Genomic DNA, 4,896 nt, shown 5'->3' on the forward strand with positions numbered 1-4,896 from the left:
CAGCTTGGGTTGGATTCAGGATGGATTCCTCCACACTGTCATGAATGAGGTCTATAACTAATAAAATATAGTTTTATAAAACGAACCTGAATTTCTTTATTACAATAAAATAAACCACAATTGGTAGTGCAAGACATCAACTGTACACAGCATAAAAATGTAAACAAACAAAGAACTGCAAACAGATCTGATAAGAACTATGTCTTAACGATAAATCCAAATTTTTATCAGGGACAGAAGCAACACATAAGTATTGTCCAAGCCAATGATGTTCAGCTGTGTTAAATTGTGACGTTCCTTTTAAAATCACAAAGTCCAATTGTCCTCAATAAAGTAACTCTGTGTATTAGCGGCCTTTAATTGTCACTTGATGAGGGAGATTTGTGGACTGGAAAAAAAGAAAAGGCAAAATTATTTTCCTAACTGATCTCTCCATATACTTTTGACACTGAAGAGTGAGGATGTTATTAAAACTGTGCATGTAAACTTCTTTTACCTTTGCGACCACTGCTTACATTTACTGGAAAGGGAAAAAATAGGATGGATTTGAAGTAATGGTTGGCATTTGTCATTAAAACTCTTCTGTTTTGTAAACTCTCATATGAATTCAGCAGAAGATAGATTGTCCTAATGTGGCTCCAAAAATGAAATGGCCTGCAAGGTGTTTCATACTAAGCCATTATTGTTTTTGGTGCTGTCATATGGTGGAACATCATAATCCTGGGGCAAAGGAAAGTGGACTTTGCAAATAGTGTTTAAAAGACAAAGCACTCCCACATGTCAGTTATTTGTCTGCTTATTATTGTTTTAGCCTTTTCAAATGGTAACTGTAAGGTTACAGTCTTTTCTCCATAAAATGTTAGCCTGAGGTGGCAATAGCTTTATCTTTGTATCTTCAATGTGGTCAGCACTGACAGAAAGTATCCTGGAGATTTACAACACAAAAAGGCTTTCTGGATCATCATGTTTATTCTAGCCTCTTGCCAATTTCTGGTCCAATTTGAGGTTAACCACAGCAGTTATTTTTTAAATCCACATTCTACCAACCTTACAAAAGTTTCCTCCACACCCGCAACTCAATTCTCCTCAAAAGTTTTCATAACTCCCATCCAATCTGACAATCGACATTGAGGTAACCATATTTTCCAAGCAAATTCTTAGGATATTTAAAACATTGTTTTCTTTAGCAAAATTAGCTATGGGGGAAAAAAAAAGAGCATAAGTTACTAGCTGTTTCACACTGTTAATATTACTGGTCAGTTTGTTCATTGGTGTATAAAGGATAGTGTTGAGGGGTGGTGGTGGGGGTGGGGGGGGTGGGGTAGTAAAAGGCCAGGAGGTGAAGAAGTTGAAGTTGTGTCTGGTAGTGACACCTTTTGTGAGGAGGGGGATAGGTGGATAATAAGGTCCCGGTAATATCCATGAAATTGTGAATTGAGGACCACCTTCGCATGGAAGGCAAAGTACCTCATTCAGGGCTCGGCTCTGGAAATCTGAAGTATTTATTCGTGCTAATCTATTTCTCCCAGTTTCTGATCGCTATAGAGCACCTTTTGTTGATGGTGTATTCCAGAACATTTGTGCCTTGAAGACAAATATTAAGGAATGGATCCACCTTAGCTCAATGGAAAGAATATTGAATAGGCTCTATAAAATAACCCAAAATCTATCAACCCCTGTTTTAAATATTATCACTGATTCAAACCCAAAACTCCTTTCGGTGGAGAATTCTAAATATTGGAGGCACATCTTCTCATCTCAAACTTGAATGGCCAAATCTTTGCTCTGAAACACTGAACGTGGGTTCTACACCTCCAGAAGAAACATCTTGGTTTAAGAATAGCAATGCACTGCATTCCCATGGCAAGCGCCATTGGCTCAGCCCTTACCTGTTGTGGTCGCGGGCACCGGCAGCGATGGTGTTAGCTGGGGCCGGTGTGTCCACCATTACACCTACGCCTACACTGTAGTGCATGGTGACGCATGCACACTCGGCTCGGCCCCAGCTGCACCATGGAGCATGGTAACACATGCCAATTTTCTGTCTCCAATGTGTACATCACAGGTGTTAGGAATAACCTCCAAGTACTCCTGACTCCTTAATACACTGTGAGAAATCAAGGTGTGAGCATTCAATTGTAATGTTTACAGGCATAGAGTTTTCCATGTCAACCATGTCATTTGGTTAAGCAAGTCCCATTTGCTAGCATTCAGCCCATATTGTTTTAGACATTTACTGTCCAAGTACATGTTGAAATATCTATTGCAATGGAACTCACTTCTACCACTTCTTTTAGCAGATCATTCTATGGACCTATCTCCTCTGTGGGAGAAAAACTGTCCCTCGAGTCCCTTTTAAATTTTTCGCCTCTCACATTGAATCTATACTTTCGAGCTTTAGACTCCCCAACTAAAAGACTGTAAATTTTACTTTAGCTTATGATGCTTATGGCAGCTTCATAAGCTCCTGCCGACCTTCCCCACCTTCCCCCCCACCCCCATCCCTACCCCACCCCACCTGCCTACTACAGTTTAGGGACTGTATCCAGTTTATCCAGCCTCTCTTGCTCACTCAAGACGTCCATTCCCGGCAATGTTCTGTTGAACCTTTTCTGCACCATTTCGATCTTAATGACATCCTTCCTATCATAAAGACAATACTCTAAATGTGGCCTTACCAAAATCTTGTGCAGTTGTAGCACAACTCTTGTACTCATTGCCCAGACTAATGAATTCAAAATGCCGAACACCTTCTTCAACACCCAGTCAACTTGTATCTCCATCTTCAAGGAACTAAACACATGTATTCCTCAAACTTTCTGTAACACAGCATTTTCCAATGCCCTGCCAGGGAGCTCAAAGTAATTTATAAACTGCTGTACTGATGCTATCATATCTATAATTAATACAACTCTCAACAAATGAATCCTACCTGTAACATGAGATTCAGAAGCAGAAGTTTCCCCATACTTGCTTCATGACTGATCTTTCACTTTATCACCATGACTATTCCTAAAAAAACCTATCAGAGTCTTGAATATACTCAGATTCAAGTCTCCACTGCTGATTTTGGTAGAGAATTCCAAAGTTTAACTGCATTCTGGGTGAAGACATTTCTCCTCACCTTTGCCCTCAATGGCTGACACCTGTCAAACTTGGTCCTATACAAACTCAGACAGAGGAAACAGGGGAAACATCCTGTCAAGCCCTGTAAGAACTTGATATGTTTCAAAAGGCTCACCTCTCTTTCACTTAAACTCTGGAGAATGTAGATTCAGTCTGTTTAATCTCTCCCCCATATGACAACCCCCAGGAACAGTCACGTTGATCTGAGCTAAACAAAATGGAAAACAAAACTTGAATAAAGAAGTTCAAAAAATTCAGCAAAACCTATCGTGTGGCTTCTCACACTTTATTTTAAAAAACCCATCAACCTCATTTTCCCGACGCCGGTTTAGGACATGGTACCTGGATGTTCTTCTCAAATTTTTCTGTACTCGATGAATGTTCCATCTCAGAAAGTATCACGTTACAACAGAATGACCTGACAGTATTTTACTCTTCATGGTTGCAAAAGAGAAATAAAATCAGGCATTTTTCAGGCTTTAGCTCGGACTCATTTATTTCTTGAGACACTGAAGAATGATTTAAAGAGCTTGCATGCTCAAAATTCATCTGTTTCTCCCTTGATCAGTTGCTTTGCTCAAGCAAAACTGTGGAAATGCTTAATTCCCTTCCTGCTTCATTTTTTTTTCTTTTATCTCCCGCTTCCTCCTCCCTTTCTCCCTCTCCCCTCTCCCTCACTCTCTTTCTCCCCATCCCTCTCCCTCTCCATATCTCCTTCCCTCCCCCCCCTCTCTCTCTCTCTCTCTCTCTCTCTCTCTCTCTCTCCCTCTCTCTCTTTCTATCTCTGTATCTCTCTTCTCACTGTCTCAAGACAACCTCAGATTGAATAATAAATGCTAATCTTGCCAAAGACGGCCATATCTTAAGAGTGAATTTAAAAACCTCAATTTGGGAAGGAATACAAGAAGTCACTTCCTTCAGCTATTACTTAAAGAGATAAACAAAGAGTTGTTCAATGGAAATCAGATCCTCTGTGTCGGACCATAAGAGTGGCAAAGAGGATCACTGGAGTCTCCCTTCCCCCCCCCCATCCACTGATGTGATCTACCAGGATCATTGTCTGAACAGGTTGTGCAAATTCATTGAGAGCCCCTTCCACCCTGCATGCATCTTTCAGCTGCTGCTGTTGGAAGAGATACTCCACCAGGCTGAGGAACAGTTTTTTTCCCACAGGCGGTGAGAATGCTGGATGACCAAAGGAACTGCTCACACTAAGCATCTGAGACTTTCATATGTACAAAACTATATATTTTTTATATATTGATATAATATTTGTCCTATATATGAATTATTTGTCTATATGTGTGTTATGTCTAGTTATGTTCCTACATGTTTTTGTACCAAGGACTGGTACAAAACGCTCTTTTGTCGAGATTTAAAGTATTTTTTTCTTTATTACTGGCAGAGCAGTCTTTGAAAATGATCATCCATGCCCACAATTAGTAATAAATATATTTATGTTAAGTGTTGAAATTTAGGATTTAGAATTGCATTTGTTTTTTTTTATATATGTAGTTGTTGATCCATTATGTGAGAAGTGCAAATTTTTGAAGTTTCATTGATCCATTTGTTTTGAGAGTGTCCCAATTTAGGAAGATTTTGGGAAAACATTTTTCAATCTTTATCAACGATTTTTTAAGATCTAAATAGAACCATGCCCTTTAATTGCCTTGTTTGTTTTTTTCTTCTGAACCGGATAAACTAAGTTTTAGTTTTTAGCACATTAATAGCCAGATGAGCAATTTTAATGAAATGGAAAGATAAATCTTC

The 4,896-nt window shown here is 39.3% G+C and overlaps 1 long non-coding RNA gene across 1 annotated transcript; it reads right to left on the reverse strand.

Annotated features, from left to right (window-relative positions):
• Positions 1-235: 235 nt before the first annotated feature.
• LOC138752289 (uncharacterized) lies at positions 236-3,330 on the reverse strand. Its single transcript, XR_011350488.1, has 3 exons — positions 3,242-3,330; positions 1,048-1,196; positions 236-388 (listed from the first exon to the last, which is right to left on the reverse strand). It is a non-coding gene; the product is annotated as an uncharacterized lncRNA (long non-coding RNA).
• Positions 3,331-4,896: the final 1,566 nt, after the last annotated feature.

Source organism: Narcine bancroftii, chromosome 2 (assembly GCF_036971445.1).
Source record: "Narcine bancroftii isolate sNarBan1 chromosome 2, sNarBan1.hap1, whole genome shotgun sequence".
In the NCBI taxonomy this organism is placed as follows: domain Eukaryota; kingdom Metazoa; phylum Chordata; class Chondrichthyes; order Torpediniformes; family Narcinidae; genus Narcine; species Narcine bancroftii.